The sequence below is a fragment of the Quercus suber genome, unplaced genomic scaffold, assembly GCF_002906115.3.
Source record: "Quercus suber isolate HL8 unplaced genomic scaffold, Cork oak 2.0 scaffold_434, whole genome shotgun sequence".
NCBI classification, from domain to species: domain Eukaryota; kingdom Viridiplantae; phylum Streptophyta; class Magnoliopsida; order Fagales; family Fagaceae; genus Quercus; species Quercus suber.
Window position 1 is genome coordinate 646,974 of NW_027069885.1, and position 16,898 is coordinate 663,871.

General features: G+C 33.6%; 1 pseudogene; it reads left to right on the top strand.

The window, feature by feature from the left end:
- Positions 1-291: 291 nt before the first annotated feature.
- Positions 292-5,004, top strand: LOC112024489 (bifunctional UDP-glucose 4-epimerase and UDP-xylose 4-epimerase 1-like; annotated as a pseudogene).
- Positions 5,005-16,898: the final 11,894 nt, after the last annotated feature.

The following is a 16,898-nucleotide window of genomic DNA, read 5'->3' on the forward strand; positions in this document are numbered from 1 at the left end:
CTCATTTTTTTTTTCTTTCAACTTTTACTCTTTACAATTTTTTCTACGTTGTGATATAATAGTAAAAGCTATTGGCAGGTTATATATATATAAATATACGCTTGGGTCTTGGGGTGTGGCGTATCTATTTTTTCGACAAACAGCTAGTAGAAGCTATTGGCAGGTGATATATATATATATATATATATATATATCACTATAAGAAACATGACTTGTTTCAACCCATTTTTTTCCAAGGGTTCACTGAAAATGGTTGAAACAAATGCTAAAAATTGGCACGGTAATTAAAATCTAACTAATCTTCTTCCATTTCTCAAAAAAAAAAAAAAAAAAAACTAATCTTCTTCCAATGGTAATTAAAACCCTTGAAATAAAATAAAACACTTAAATCCCGCATTCCTTTCCTTCAAATTTTTACATTCTTCAACGGAATTCTAACACAACCCTCGGAATAAAGTCTCTCTCTCTCTCTCTCTCTCTCACGAACTCAGAATTCAAAAAACCAATTAATAAAGTCTTTGCTCACTCTCTTAGAAAACCCATTTTCATTTTGTTCAACCATCCTCCAAACTAAATGAGAACTCTTAGAAAATTCTCTCTCTCTCGGAGCTCATCTCATCTCCGATGATAGGTTGAGGCGCAGTGGTCGGCGATCCTATCTCCGCTGACGACGACTAGCCGTTGATTGTCAGAGCCCTCTCTTCCGCCCCTTTATCCGATTACAAGTCTCTCTCTCTGTTTGTTTCCTGAGAAAAAAAATTGAATTTGGAAATTACCTAGTAGATCTTTGCAAAGAATTTTTGGTATTCTCTCTTGTTTTCTCTCTCTCATTCTCTCCATTGATATTTCTCTTCCTAATCAATAATATAATTTGGAGTCAGGGTTTGGATACTTTGGAAATGGAATTACATACCTGTCCTTTGGAATCTAAAGTATGGGTTGGATGTATGAGGTTTGAACATATTATCTGAACTACATGTTCTTTATAGTTCGAGTTAAAAATGACTTTCTCGGAAAAGACGATTCTAGTTATCGAAGGAGCCGGTTTCATTGGCTTTCATACTGTGGTTCAGCTTCTCAATGAAGGCTTTAGGGTTTCGATCATCGACACTCTTGATAATTCTGTCACCGAAGCTATTGATAGGGTTCATGATTTGTTCGGCCCTAAGTGTTCTCAGAATCTTGAATTACACCTGGTATTCAATTTTTTTTTTTTTTTTGTATGTGTGTAAATTTATGTTTTGTTTGGTTACCGAGAAAATGAGGGAAAAGAAGGTTAGAAGTTAGAGATTCTTGAATATCTTGAGCAATGCTGGTTTTAATTTTCGGAAGATTTGTATTTTTTTTTTAAAAAAAATTTAACAGTTTCTTGGCAACCAAATGGTGGTGTTTTGAGGTTTTGGCTTTTGGTTACATTACATGTTGGTTTGATTGCAGGGTGATCTTAGGAATAAGGACTTGGAGAAGCTCTTTTCTCAAACACAGTATGTTTAATTTCAATTACATTCAGTGCTATGATTTTCCACTGTTTTCATTCAATTTTACTGTTAACTATTTTCTGCGGAAACAAACAGAATTATAGACTTTTTCAGAATTGGCTTAGTTTTGTGCCATTGGCTTTGTTTGAGACAAATTTGATGCTTTGATCCATTTTGCTGGCCTAAAAGCTGTTGGGGAGAGTGTTGCAAACCCTTGCCGTTATTTTGATAACAATTTGATTGGCACTATTAATCTTTATGAGGTTATGGCAAAATATGATTGCAAAAAGGTGTGTCTGCGATTTAATTTCTTGAACTCATTTGATTTTGTTTTTGAATCTTGCGCTTGTAACAAATGGTTTGGAAGTGAATCAACAATAATTTATGTCTTAAAGAATTTTTGGCTGTTGAGTTAAGCATTAAACGTTCATTTTAGTCATATTTGATTTTGCAAAATCTTTGATTCCAGTATATTTCTTTTCAAATCATAATTGCATAAACTATGATTTGTATATGTAGCTGTATATTTGTGGAAGCAATATTGTTGTTTTTGGTGTCTTACTGCTAAATTGAAGTTTTTATGTTCGATGTCTAATTCTTTTGTCACCACGGGCCTTGTAAATCACCCACCGTTGTAACTATCGAATCATAAAAAAATGTCTAATTATTTGTTTGTCAAAAGTGGTTATAGCATTCAACTTTCAGTTGAATCTTTAACAGAGAATTGTTTAGTCTTAGAAGGTGAACCATTTTTTTATTGATTACATCACATGTTGGCATGCTCTGCCCACTACTGACACAAGTAATGTTATCCTGTGGCCAAATAGATGGTTTTCTCATATTCTGCAACAGTCTATGGTCAACCTGAAAAAATGCCTTGTGTTGAGGATTTCGAATTGAAAGCTATGAATCCTTATGGAAGGACCAAGGTATGTATCACTGGGTGCTTAGTAATGTTTATTTTGGGCATACCACACATAGGATCCGTCTTTGAAGTTGGATAATCCCACTTGCTGTTTCTTGTGTTCATAGGAGTGCAGTTTCTTTTCTTTCCTAACTTCTAATATATTCTATATTTATAGCTTTTCCTTGAAGAAATTGCTTGAGATATTCAGAAGGCGGAGCCAGATTGGAAAATTATACTCAGTTACTTCAATCCTGTTGGGGCTCATGAGAGTGGTAGAATTGGTGAAGATCCAAAGGGCATCCCAAACAATCTCATGCCATAAATACAGCAAATAGCTGTTGGCAGATTGCTTGAGCTTAATGTGTATGGTCATGATTATCCCATGAAGGATGGTAGTGCGGTATGTTCTTTTTTGTGTAAATATTTTGAGTAGTAGTTGATAGGAATTTCCCTAGTTTCAGTAATATCCATTAGTCCCATCTCATGGACCTTTTTGACACAGAGTATGTCTAGTTTTGTATTCCACTTATAATCCTTTATAACCATGGCAGTAGTATTTGACTTTCTGTCATTACATAAAATTCGATTAAATTGACAATTTTTTTGCGCTTACAAAATATCAAATGTTTTTGTGTTAAACAGGTCCGAGACTACATCCATGTTGCGGACTTAGCTGATGGTCACATTGCTGCTCATCGGAAGCTTTTTACTAAAGAGGATATAGGTGATCATTCTTCCTTGCATACGAATTTGTATGTCAATGAATTTTCTATCACCTGTTAACAGTTTATTAGGCATTTAGTTAACACACTCATGCTTTTATCATGGGATTTCTATGAAAATCTTGTTTTAGCCATATTTTACAAACTCATGGCATTAATAAGCTGTGTTTATCCAATGCAACTCAAGTCTCAGGGTGATTTCAATTCTGAAATAAAAAGATCTTCGGTAGTAGCTAGCTAGGAAGCACGGGTGCGTTTCGGGACTCGGGTGCGGGTGCGGGTGCGGGTGCGGGACTCGGCAATTTTTGAAAAAGGTGGGTGCGGGTGCGGCGGGACTCGGCGAATAAAAAATTATTAAAAATATATTTATTTATATTTTTAATATATTGCTAAGCACATTTTTTTCACATTATATAAACATATACCAAATTTAAGAGCAATAGTAGATAATAATTAAAACAAGATGTTCATAAATTCAATACAACCCACAAGATTAAAACTAAAACATTTCATAATGTTTGGAAATTAGACTACAACTCACAACAAACACAGCACAGAGAAGAGAGAAATAGAGACTAAAAGATAATAAAGAAAATAGATAGCACACCTGAAGGAAGAACGCGGCAGAGAGTGAAAGGCTGGAGGCGGAGCTGTGCGCGGCCGCGGAGAGCAGTAGAGCACAGAGAGAAAGAGAGATGAGGGCGGAGAGCACAGAGAGAAAGAGAGATGAGGCAGTGAGGGACGGACTGAGAGTGAAAGAATGGGTTTTGGGCGAGTCTGATGTATTTTTAGGTTAGTTGAAACGGTGCGTTTCGCACCTTTTTCTTTTTTTTTTTTTTTAAATTTCCGCCGGAATCGGAAATTTCGGAATCGGCCGAATCGGCCGATACGGCCGATACGGCCCGGTTCGCGCCGTGTCGGCGCGAGTCGGCGCTGCCACGTGGCCGGACGCGGCCCGACGCGGCACGGACTCGCGGTCAGCGGCGTCACGAGTCGGCGCTGCCACGTGGCCGGACGCGGCCCGACGCGGCACGGACTCGCGGTCAGCGGCGTCCCTGCCGCGTCGCCGAGTCCGGCCGAGTCCGACTCCGGTGCGGCTCCTCTGGAGCCGCGTCGGTGCTTCCCAGGTAGCTAGTAGGTTATGGTATTAAATTTTGGGTCTTCAAAAATAAAAATAAGATTCTATATATATCAGGTTGCTTGATAGATGACGCATTTAAGTTTAGCAACAAAATGACAGTCTGCACAGTGATAAATGGGTAAAACAGTGGGTAATACATTTTATGGAGATTCTAAATTTAAAAGACAGTGTTGAAAAGGATACCTTCTTCCGCAAGCTTCCAAATTTAGCAAAGCAGCTTCCTCGTCCAATTGTCCTGAAAAAGGCGTGACATGGAAATTCTAATGGTATATATCTACTTGAAATGTCTTTGAATGCCAGCTTATGTTTTTGTTTTCTTGTTTCTACAGTTAGTTCCATTATTAGCTTCTGCACTTGAATTTGGTTCAGCTGCTGCCCCTGCTTTGGCTGCCTTGTTGAAAATGGGGTCTTGGCTTTCGACAGAAGAATTCAGTTCCAAGGTCATGCTCTTTCAGTACCTTTACAATATCCTTATTTTCAGATGTTAATTTTTGTCTTATAATTTTTTGGGTTGATTGATATCTATCCATATAATGCATAGAGCTCTAGTTGCTAGTTCGGCCAGTTTGATGGCTCTATATGAACTAGCGGTTTTTGCGATGCCCTAGGAATAAGATATATGTATGTGCAAAGGAGAATTATTTTTTTTGATAAGTAATAAGATTATATAAATCCGAAAAAATGAGCCACCCAAGTATACAGGAAATATACTGGTTAGACAATTAGTACATTGGACTTGATGTATTTGGTTGTATACATTTGACTTTTGATGTATTTGGTAGTAGCTTGTGGTTTTTGTGCATGATTGTGGGTTTTTTTTTTTTTTTTTAAAGAAAATCTTATTTTGAGGGTCAAAAGACCCTTAAATAACCTTATTTATCAAGGGTTGTACATGTAGATCTTTTAACCCTTGGTAAATAATGTTATTTAAGGGTCTCTTGACCCTGGCTTTCAAAATTTCTTTTTCGACGGTATAAGTTTCGAAGATTATCATGGGTCGATTTGACTCTTAAAATAATTTTTCTTGAGGTTTTTTAATACCTTTTTTTAAGGATTTTGACCCTCGAAAAAAGTTAACTTTGTTGTAGTATAAATATATATACTTGGGTCTTGGGGTGTGGCGTATCTATTTTTTCCACAAACAGCTTGGCAAAAGATTTACTATGTTTACTAATGCCAATTTCAGGGAGAATTTGTAATGCTAAAAATGGGTGCATCCTTGACACAATCTCTATTGGTTTTGATTTATTTTTCTTTTTATGACTTAGCATATCCATTACTTTCTAACTCGAAAATAGTATCACAGTTAAAAAATTTATATTTTCGGTTTTTTTTTTTTAATTTTTTTTTTTTATAGAATTCCAACAGTCCTGACAATTCTTCCCCCCCCCTTAACGGCTATTGTTCAGTTCCTTTTTTTATATTTCTCATTGTTTGTTTTTAGTCATAACTTTTTGAGGATTACTAAAGACTTTCTCAGATCCTCGAACTTTGAGGATAAGTATTTAATTTGCCAAAACGAACCTGTGTTATTTTTATTTATTTTTTTGATATCAGCCAAAAGGAACTTGTTGGTTACGTTGCTGCACTTCTCTCGGAGCTTTCCATGACCATTTCTCAAAGGACTCCCTAGGCCCCCTCTCTCTATCACTATAAAATTACACATGCATATCACTGACACAGTCCTTCTGTTAATGGGTTCTCTCTTTTTTTCATGACCAAGCAACCCAACAAACACGGAATAATGATATGCAAAAGAGAAATCCAGTTCCACACTCTACTTCACAATAGCTATTACAAAAATCTAGGGCCATGAAAAACAAAATGTTAATGTTTATAATATTTTCGCAATAAATTTAATTAGCATGTTGTTACTAGCTGTTATTAATGTGTAAAAAAGTATTTTTAATAGTGAGTTCAAAATTGAACGAGTAATAACTTAAGCACAAAACTTTGGTATAATACTTAAGTGTTGTTTCTTAAGTTCTTCTTTTAAAATTCAGCTACACGGTTGTACTTAACTAAAAATATACATGTTTTGAAAGTATTATAGATGTAGTGCTTCATAAAAAAATAAATTTTTTTTTTTGCTAGTAACCAACATTTGTGAGATGGTTATCCTATAAATATAAGTTATTATAGAGTGCAGGGGAGAGGTAAGGGTCAAGATTCAAGTTTTCAAGAGAAAAATTCACGCAAATACACTTAAATTAGATTGGAGTAAAATTCTATATCAGATTAAAAAAAAAAAAAAAAAAAAAACANTTGATTTTGAATATTTGATTACGCTAACCAATGAATTACACGATCATCAAATTTAATGATTCTTAAAAAAGATAATGTTCTTTTTACTACATTGATGATTGATCAATGCAATCATGTTTTTACTACCTTAAATACTATTCCTAAGTTTTCTACCAATGAAAAATTAGCAATTTTTTTTTTTTGATACAGAAAAATTACCAAAATTAAAAGAATAACTGTAGGTTTTTATTTTTATTTTTATTTTTTTTTGAGAAACAAAAGAATAACTGTAGTTTTTTTCTTGAACTAATACCATATTCGCACTTAATTTCTGCTTACCTGCTCTAAACAAGCACATGCATCTTTTATAAAACAAAATATTTCATTTCTTTTATTTGAAAAAAAGAAAAAAATTCTGATGTGTTTCTTTGCTCTTATTTAAGGTTATGGATCCTGCAAGTTTCCAAGTGTTACACTTCGAAGAAGATGTAACTTGGCCCCAATGGTTTCTCTTCCTATGAAAACCTCAAATAAGTTGCTATATTCACTCTTATCGGAGTGATTTGGGCTCCCCTTTTATTTATTTATCTTTATCTAATCTCCATTCCGATTACATTTTAGAATTTAGAAGACAAAAAAATCACTTTAGGCACATCCCTCTAGGATTAAAATGGAACCCCAAATCACCCACTAGATTTTGATGCTATTCAAATATTATTATTATTCATTAGTCAATATTGCCTCAACTTTTATTGTAAGAGTACTTCATTTAATACAGACAAGCTTCCAGCGGCTATATGTTTTGCCAACTATTAACGGCTATTGTTCAGTTCCTTTTTTTATATTTCTCATTGTTTGTTTTTAGTCATAACTTTTTGAGGATTACTAAAGACTTTCTCAGATCCTCGAACTTTGAGGATAAGTATTTAATTTGCCAAAACGAACCTGTGTTATTTTTATTTATTTTTTTGATATCAGCCAAAAGGAACTTGTTGGTTACGTTGCTGCACTTCTCTCGGAGCTTTCCATGACCATTTCTCAAAGGACTCCCTAGGCCCCCTCTCTCTATCACTATAAAATTACACATGCATATCACTGACACAGTCCTTCTGTTAATGGGTTCTCTCTTTTTTTCATTGACCAAGCAACCCAACAAAACAGGAATAATGATATGCAAAAGAGAAATCCAGTTCCACACTCTACTTCACAATAGCTATTACAAAAATCTAGGGCCATGAAAAACAAAATGTTAATGTTTATAATATTTTCGCAATAAATTTTAATTAGCATGTTGTTACTAGCTGTTATTAATGTGTAAAAAAGTATTTTTAATAGTGAGTTCAAAATTGAACGAGTAATAACTTAAGCACAAAACTTTGGTATAATACTTAAGTGTTGTTTCTTAAGTTCTTCTTTTAAAATTCAGCTACACGGTTGTACTTAACTAAAAATATACATGTTTTGAAAGTATTATAGATGTAGTGCTTCATAAAAAAATAAAATTTTTTTTTTTGCTAGTAACCAACATTTGTGAGATGGTTATCCTATAAATATAAGTTATTATAGAGTGCAGGGGAGAGGTAAGGGTCAAGATTCAAGTTTTCAAGAGAAAAATTCACGCAAATACACTTAAATTAGATTGGAGTAAAATTCTATATCAGATTAAAAAAAAAAAAAAAAAAAAAAACAACATTCATCAGTTGCATCTACAATTATCCTACATTAATGTGGATCAGATTTTAGCACGAGATTCAAAACAACTAAGATAGTCGCCTTCAATTAGATCCTTTTGTAGCTTCTATGGATTTAATTCTTGACATTGCAGCAGCTATAACCTCTCAACGTCGTTTCTAGCCTATTTGCCAATTAAGGTTGTTATTCATACACCCAAGATTTTATTTTTTGAGAAATGCCCAGGATTAGAAATAACCCATCATATACTTGGCAGGTCATCATCGAGGCAACGATAGTATAGAGAATGGGCTAAGATGGCGGTTAGGGAAGACTACTGGCTTTCCACTCTAATGACATAATGGTGATCTCTACTAGGATTAGGGCTGTGCAAAGTGCAAACCCACCTCAGCTCTCCCACCCAACTCTTCCACATGCGCCATCCCATGCAAGTTTATTATATGCAAGGTGCGGGTTGGGTGATTTCGATCATCAAATTAGAAAGTCAATTTGACTCGTAGGTTGAGATTTTACTAACCTGTTGATGACTGACATGCCAGCATATAGTTACATGTAATACCTGTTGATGACTGACAAAATGTACTTTACTTCTAATTGGGTAGATTTAAGTTGGGGTTTAATACATCAAGAAATCTGTTGTTCAAGCATATCAAGTGTTTGTTTAGGGTTTCTTTCTCACAATCCTAGACATATATAAGACTTATTTTAAGAGTCGTCATATACGAATACAGAGACCAAGAGATTTATTTCTCTTTGTGAGAAGCTATTGCGTCTATATGCCATAGGGTTTTGTAACCAAGTGCTTCTTGATCTTCATTGTTTATAAAGTGAAGAACTTTACAACCAACAATATTATTCAAGTTGCTAGAGTTAGTCACGTACTGGGATTTGTGAAAAGAATTAGTCACAGATTGGAGATTTGTACATCAAGGGAAAGAAGACTAATACAAGATCAAGTTCGATTGGGTATTGAAACGAAGGTTCAACTGTAAGATTCCTTATACTTGTAACCGTTTGATTATTGATTAGTAGATTCTTGGGAGTGGTGACCTTAAATTCACCCGGTGGAGTTTTTGCCTTATGAGAAGTTTTTCCCATTTATCAACAAAGCATCGTGTCAATTTAATTCCCTTGTATTTAGTTTAAATTGGTGATTTGTTAGTGCCTTCACGATTTTCATGCAATTAAACCTAATTAATCAACTTGGGTAATTGAATTAATCAACTAGGGTGAAGCTATCTTAACCCAACACCTTGAGAGGTTCTTAGCCCAAACACTTACCTCACTCAATTTGAGTGTTGAGAGAAGTTTTGGTGCATATGGGAAGTATTAGAAGAAGCCATTGAGTGGTGGATGCAATTTGGAGCTAATTGTGGGATCCGGATAACAAGTGAAGACATGGCTCCGTGACGCTCGTTGGTATCAAGAACTTGGATGGTTCAAGTACATTGGGTAGATTAGACTTGGAGGGTCTCTTTGTTATTCATGTATTCCAACTTTATTCACTAGTGGATCAACTTCAGTTTAGAGGGCCGCGGAGAGGTTTTTCGCATAGTACTTCGGTTTTAACACATCTTGATGTTATCTTATGTTTGCATATCTCTTACCTACTCTTTAAGCTTTACATTTATTGTTTATTGTACATGCTTATGCCTTAGAATAGTGTTTCGGTTTTATTACGATTCATTTACTCTTGTTCCATGCTTAGTTAAGTTAGAGTAAAAGTAATCAAGCTATAATTTAAAATTGGGGGTCTAAATTAGTTATAGTGTTTCACATTATTTGAGCTTTTCAAAGTGTAGGGTTTAATTTATAATTTTTAAAATGATTGGATTTAATTTGGACCGCCCCGAAATTATAGAGTTTAAATTCTATAGTTTTGTTCATATATTGTAGTTAAGAAGATGCAAACTACTCATATTGTTACAAGTTGAAATTGCTCCCAAGTTATTTATAAACATAATGCCCTTATCCATTTAAGATCTTCAAGAAAGAGAGAAAAAAGGGACATCAAGGAAAATAAAGATTCAATATTACCATTCATATTATGTATCAAATTGAAGTGACAACCAATCAAGTAGAAGAAGGTGAACTATGTAGCCAATCCTTTGCAAAGATTCCTTGGTGATAGCTCATTAAATTTACAATGTTCCTTCAAAAAATCCTTAGATTCTTCAAACACATTATCTCTATAAAAACCCAATTGATACGTGCTGCTAATCAAAGAAACACATAATAGAAGAGACCAATCTTGAAAAAATGAAGCATAAGCTAGTTGTGGCTTTCAATAAGAAGGAAGTGACCAATGTTGAAAAAAGGATGCATAAGCTAGTCATGGATTTCTATAAGCCAATCTTCATCTTGACTTTGGTTTTAGCATTGTTAGTCTCATCTCAAGCATGGAAATGAGCCTAGCAGCTCGATCGTAACCTTTTGGACACAACCCTAGCAGAGCAGTGACAAGGCCAACATTCCATCTTCGGCCAAGCCCCAGATGCCACAATGGCCAAATCCTCCTTAACCTAGTGCTGAAGTATCACATGATTCATATCATTCCTCTTGGCATTTCCCGTATACCAGACTCCACCACTGCAGGTAGCCACATTACCACCACTACGGACCAAACCTTCCTCTTGCAGGAATGATAAGTCAAACATACATAAAATAAATGAATCTAATTCTCAGCAAATTGAGCCTAGACTATCTTTCACACATGCAAGCTTCTTTCAGCCTCAAAATTTAGGATTCTTTCAACCTCAAAGAAGATAATATTTGGGCTGATTTGTGAGGGTGTGGTATTATATATGGTGGTTGGATTCACGGTGGGTTTGATTTTGATTTAGAGCGATGGCTGTGATTGGTGATTACTGGTTTGATTTTTATGTTTTTAGATTATGTTTGGTTGCTAAGAATCAGTAAGAAAAGCTGGGGATTTTTTTTTTTTTAATTCACCATTTCAAACTTTTTGTTTTAGTTTTTTGGCATGAATAAATTTATTTTTTAACTTATTGATGTGGCTTTTTAAATAGCAATTAATTTTTTCTATTATTTTATTAGCCATTTTGTATGTTATCTGTGCACACTGCTTGTCATATAGAGATCAAATTGACAATAATCTCAAAATATAGTGACCAGAATAATATTTTCGCTTATTTATAAAAGATAAATGTGTGTAGCAAATTTATTTCAAATCCTACTTGATTAAACCATTTTGATTGGGTTTTAAGTCTGATTTAAATGATTTATTTGTGAGAGAGAGAGAGAGGACTTGTCTATACTCTGTAGTAAACGTATTTTGTGTGAAGAAGAAAACTCTACAAGAGTGGCGGATTTCTATTTTAAAAAACCCTAGTCTTCGCAGTGAAGAATGCCTATGATATAGCAAAACAATTCATTTATGTAATAGAGATTAGAGAGCTCAGATGGCAATTGGCTAAACTGTTATGGAAATATTTATGACAAAATAAAGGTGGCCGATCTCACTGCTAACTTCCCTTTAATTAAAGAGATGTGCTACGTCAACAACATTTTCATAACAAATTATAAGTGGTTAATTATTATTGGTTATAATTGAATCTATCATTAAAATTACTTTTTTATTTACTAATAACAACCTGCCACTTATAATTTGTTGTAAAAATATTGTGAAAATGTTGTAAACATAATATTTCTTGTATATCCCTTTTTTTTTAATCAAATCCTTTTTATTCTTCAACTTCATTACCCAATATTTTTGTTTTTTTCCCGAGTCCAAACAAGATCCTTGGGTACCCATTATGCAATTACCAAAGTTAACACAACAAACCCATTAACATCTTTCTTTCTTTTTAAATGTCAAGTTGTGAACAATATTTAAAGAGTAAGCATTTTTTAACATAAAATTTATCAAAACATTATCTGAATAGCTTTAAACATGATGGGCCATTTAAATTTTAAACAGTAGACATGAAATTGTAAAAGTTGTTGGTTTAATATTTAAAAGAAAATTTTAGTAGTTTTCTAACATAAAATTTTTTAACCATTAATTAATGGTAAATTGGATGGAAGAGCTAACATTAAGTGAAATTCTAAACATGTACAGGATTAAAATGAAAAAAGTAAATTTAAAAGACTAAAATAACTATTCTCAAAAAAAAAAAAAAAAAAAGAGACTAAAATAACAATTCTCCAACCTAAAGGATGTTATTTGAATTTTTTACCTTTAATATATTTTAATAGCTTAATAGTTTCATTATAATTTTTACAATTAATATCACTAAATAATTGTAGCATTAGTGGCCTAATTACTAATTGCGCTTTTGTATCAATTTTTTAATTAATATCACAAATTACTTTATGATTGCTGCTCATACAGGAAATCCAGAAAAAGAAACAAAAGACAAAAGAAAAAATTGACGCCGTTTCATATAAACATTGTCCACAGATAAATTACACATGAAAGTGCAAATATAACACACATTCAAAATGCATGATAGTCTTCAATGGGAGCTAGCCTCCTCGGCAACGATGGATACGGGAGCAACCACGGTTGTAGGGGTTAGCTGGAGTAGGAGCTTTGTTCTTAGGATTTGGACAACCTGGGTGTGGACCTCCAGGCCTTTTGCATGGCTCAAGGACCCATTCATTGATATTTCCAGCTGCAACGCCTATCATCAAAATCATCATGCTTATAATAAGAACAAAGCACAAGAACTTTGACATCATATTGACCCTTCTGATGAACAAAGCTAAAATAAAAAGATTTCTCTTATTTCATAAAATGGCTAATTGACTACATCATTGAGCCCTGCTGTCTTTATATACACACAGAGGAGAGAAAACTGAGAGCTTAAAAGACGGAATTCAGTTATAACCACCTATTATGAGTGTGAAATAAGCGATACAAAACAACTGTGCTTTCAATTAAGTGATACGGTGCGTGTAGCTGATGGACATCAACACGACACCATTTTCAATTTCACGCTTGCAGAACTGGAAATTGTCCTTTTATCTGAAGATCCTTCATCAGAGTCAGCTTCTACCTTTCCACATGAGTTGGGACACCGACAATTGAAAACGAGGAGAGGCTAGACCCTTGGTCAGAATATCTGCCAACTGATCTTGAGAGCAACAAACTTGACCTGAAGATCATGCCTAAGAACCAGTTGCTAATTTTTTCATGGGAACTAATTTCTTTTTTTTTTTTTTAAATCTTTCTATAAATTAAGAAACCAATTTTTCTTTTTAAATTGATTTACCTCCATTTACAATCACCTCATAAAGTCTCAGTTTACTCTCTCATAGGCTTTTTGGCAATGAACACAATATAATAATAAAATAAATGTGAAAATCTCAAAAGTGACTATTTTTTTTCAAAAAAAGTTATTTAAAAAAATTTCTATGAACAACTTACATATGAACAAAAAATTCATTAAAAAAAAAAAACCTAAAAATATTTGCATCTAAACATGTTAGAAGAATAAATTTTAAGTAAAAAAAGTGTAATTAAATTTAAATATATAAAAGGCCCACATTTAAACATCGCCCTAAGCTCAAAAGTCCCTTGGGCTGCCCCTGCTTACTATCAACACATGTACAGGGTTATTTTAGGAGATTGAGATAAGCCTAATAGTTTAGAAGGGAGATTAATTTGCAATGAACCCCATTTTTTATAAACTTCGTATTTATCATTAATTATTCGTATAGAGCTCTGAAGACAAGGATGCAATTTCACCAACAGGAAAGGTGGAATCGCTTGAGTATCAGACCACTAAAAATAATAATCCTGACATGGCTATGCACTTTTTAAATCACAGCTAAAACAACATTGATTTAATGACTTTCTCATATATGCATGTCACTACTTCCATTGGTGGCAGTGGGGAGGTTGTTGGAGTTAGCGATGGTGGTGGCCTCCAGCGTTAGTAGGCTTCACCCTCTCTCTTCGATGAATCCAGTTTTCTCAGTTTTTTTTCTTTGTCCCTCCCACTTTTTGATGTTAATGTTATGTTAGTGTTACTCAATTTTTTCCATAAGGTTTAATTTCTCTAGAAATGAAGAGAAAAAGAACATTAAACATCCGTTTGGATAGAACTTATTTTGCTGAAACTGAAAATTAAAAACTGAAAATACTATAGCAAAATAATTTTTAAATGTGTGAATGGTATTGTGAGACTCATTTTTAATAAAAAAAAGTTGTTAAAAAATGAAGCTTGTGAGACCTATGAATAGTGCACAATACACTGTTTATTGCTGAAAAGTCAAAACATGCAGCTGCTAAAAAAAAAAAAAGGGCTGAAAACGCGCTCTAACCCAAAACGAGGACGTGGACTTGTATCCAAACCCCACCTAAAGAACGGCTAGAGTTTGGGCATTTGGGTTGATTTTTGAGGGTGTGATATTATGGTGGTTGGATTCACGGTGAGTTTGATTTTGATTTAGACTTTAGAGAGATGGCTGTGATGGGTGATTACAGGTTTTGATTTTTATGTTTTTAGATTATGTTTGGTTGCTAAGAATCAGTAAGAAAAGCTGGGGAACTTTTTTATAATTCAACATTTCAAACTTTTTAGTTTAGTTTTTTGGCATGAATAAATTTATTTTTTTAACTTACTGATGTGGCCTTTTAATAGCAATTAATTTTTTTCTATTGTTTTATTAGCCACATTGTATGTTATCTATGCACACCGCTTGTACCATAAAGATGAAATTGACAATAATCTCAAAATATAGTGACAAAATGAACATTTTCGTCTATTTATAAAAGGTACATGTGAGTGGGGGATTTATTTTAAATTCCATTTGATTAAACCATTTTGATTAGGTTTTAAGTTTGATTCAAATTATTTATTTGTGAGACAGAGAGGACTTGTTTGTACTCTGTAATACACGTGCTTTGTGTCTATTTGGCAAAAATTATTTTTGCCAACTTATTTTTCTATTTAATTTATTTTTGTTACTATACATAGGTCCTGCTACACTTTTTGGTACTATTTAATGGGTCTCATTATACAATTTTTTGGCATGAATTATTTTTGTCAACTTATTTTGCTATTCGGTATATTTTTGCTATAATTCATGTGTCACACTCTACTTTTTTGTACTATTCAAGGATCTTATTGTACTATTTTAGTTTACTTTTACATTTATCTATAGTACTTTTAGCAAAAAGTTCTCAGTTTTAGCAAAATAAACGGATCCCAAATAGACCCTAAAAGTAGCGGATTTCTATTGAAAATCAAATCCATTTTAATTGAATTTCAAAATTTCAACTTTGCAATTTGAACTGTCAACAACACAGTTTCAATTGTAGGAGAGATTGATTGCAATCTGTTAAAGCTACGCACTAATAAATGGTTAAAATGACAGTAATAGCTTCATTCATAGTTCATACACGCAAGATTTTATTGTTTTATGAGAAACACACAAGATTAGAAATAACCCATCATAGTTATAAAAATAAAATAAACCATCATATACGTGGAAAGTCATCATGGAGGCAACGATAGTTTGGAGAATGGGCTAAGACAGCGGTAAGGGAACAATAGGAAAGCTAAGATATGACAAGAATAAAGATTAGAGGCTGTTTGGATTGGGTGGAAACTAAGTTATTTAACTTAATTTCCATCACTCATAATTCAAAAAACTTGGGGTCCACAAAAAAAGTTTGTTTGGAAAAATTTTTGAGTATTGTTTCAACCACTCAAAACTCAAAAAATTGAGTTTAAGTGATGAAAACTGAAAACAATTTTTTTGTGTTTTCAAATTAGGGTTTTACTAACGTATATCTTTAGGGCATACGTTAGTAATCTATTTTAAGAAATTTTTTTATTGAAAAACGAAAAAGTGATTAACTGTTTTAACAGTTTTCTTAATTCTCCATAAAAATATTAACAAAATAAATAATTAATATATATTCTAAGAGCATACATTAACTGGACCCTTCAAATTATGGAATATAATTTATAGTGGAAAAGTTGTAAAAAAACCGAATTTGTGGGGCCCATTTTCCGAGCTTGTCTTTTTCAAGTCAGCCCCACTCAATCACCAATGGCATTTTTTTTTTTTTCTTCTTCTTTCTTTCTTGATTATTCTTCTTCTTCTTTCCTTTTCTTTCTTTCTTCTTCAAACCTGCTCCAAGGCATTTTTTTCCCTCATCTTCTTCTTTATTTTTCTTTCTTCTTCAAACCCACTCCTCCACCAATGTTGTTGTTGTTGTTGTCGTCATTGTCGTCGTCGTTGTTGTTGTTGTTGTTTTGTTTTTGTTTTTTTTTTTTTGTTTTTTTTTTTTTTTTGTCAAAGTATATGTCTAAAGTGCCATATGAAATGTAGTTAGGTGTCTCATGTATTTGATGGTGTGCACTAGGCCTGATATTTCTCATGCAGTCAGTGTGGTTAGTAGGTATATGGCAGATCCAGGCAAAGAGCATTGGAATGCAGTAAAGTGGATCTTTAGATATCTTACAAACACTCGTGATTTCGGTATCCTATTTGATCAGAAACCTAGTACAGAAGATGTGGGTTATGTGGATTCCGACTATGCAGGGGACCTTGATTATAGAAAGTCCATGACAAGCTATGTGTTTAGGTTTGCTAGTGGCCAATCTGTTGGAAGTCTACACTACAAGATGTAGTTGCTTTATCCACTACAGAAGCAGAATATATGGCGATGATAGAGGTAGGAAAAGAAGCCGTTTGGCTTAGTGGACTGGTTAATGAGCTTGGTTTCAAGTAGG